General features: G+C 31.2%; 1 pseudogene across 1 annotated transcript; it reads right to left on the bottom strand.

The window, feature by feature from the left end:
* Nucleotides 1–352: 352 nt before the first annotated feature.
* Nucleotides 353–759, bottom strand: LOC308496909 (prefoldin subunit 4-like; annotated as a pseudogene). The gene has a single exon. The product of its transcript is annotated as a prefoldin subunit 4-like (transcript).
* Nucleotides 760–1,060: the final 301 nt, after the last annotated feature.

Raw genomic sequence — 1,060 nt, 5'->3', positions numbered from 1 at the left:
GATAAGTAAATTGACACTTGAAGTTCAGAGCTTAATAATACCTTTAAAATACTTGGTAAGTTGAAGAGCCAGGATTGAAAAACTGCCGTTTTTATTTCTATATCGCTTAATTGATTTAATAACATGACATAAAACCCCTACACTTGATATAATCGTTATACAAAATGCATAGATGGATACTGTCTTCTTTTAAAAAATATAAAATACATGATAAGCAAGACATGTGAAAATGGGCAAGTTTCCATTAAATAAATGAAAATTTTTGAAAAAACTTTTACTTTCCGTATCATTTGAAAAAGGGAAATTATCATTTAAACAATATTCAAGTTGATTAAACAAATGTTAAAAAGTATTATAAAATGTTTAACTTTTTATCAGCTTCAAGGTTTATGTTGCTCCCCAATTTTGCATATAACTGAACTTGCAAATTTGCTGATACCCGCTGACCTGATTCCACTCTGGATTCTAAGGCATCAATTTCTTCTTGCAAAATGTTCTTTTCTTCTTCTAACATTTCTTGTATTTCTTTTTGAGACCAGCTAATGAAAACATCACCAATTTGACAAGGTATCATTAAGCAGTCATCATCTACAGGTGTGATGATGCATCTTCTAAATTTTGGAGTTTTTTCTTTTTTACGTCCATTTCTTCCTTCAGCTCTGTGATTCTACTTGTATTCTATGCAAATTTGTTTATCTTTTGTTGATTTTCAAAAGTAACACTAACATCTGCAGCTGCCTTCTTCATGGTGGTCACCATCTTGGGCAAAAAAACTGCAATTCTTTTTTTTTTTTTAATTACATTTTATTGGGGTGACAGTTGTTAGTAAAGTTACATAGATTTCAGGTGTACAATTCTGTATTATATCATCTATAAATCCCATTGTGTGTTCACCACCCAGAGTCAGTTCTCCTTCCATCACTATATATTTGATAAAACTGCAATTCTTAATGGGAACTCATGGATTGAATTTTGAGTCAACTCTTCTTCAACAATCTTCTTTTTCTTTGATTCCTTTGCTTTTCTTCAAGGCCTACTTGTCCTCAACCCACTTCCTTAT

The sequence above is a fragment of the Rhinolophus hipposideros genome (genome assembly GCF_964194185.1).
Source record: "Rhinolophus hipposideros genome assembly, chromosome: 4".
Classification (NCBI taxonomy): Eukaryota; Metazoa; Chordata; class Mammalia; order Chiroptera; family Rhinolophidae; genus Rhinolophus; species Rhinolophus hipposideros.
Note: the sequence above shows the minus strand (reverse complement) of the source record. Positions and strands in the feature narration are given on the sequence as shown.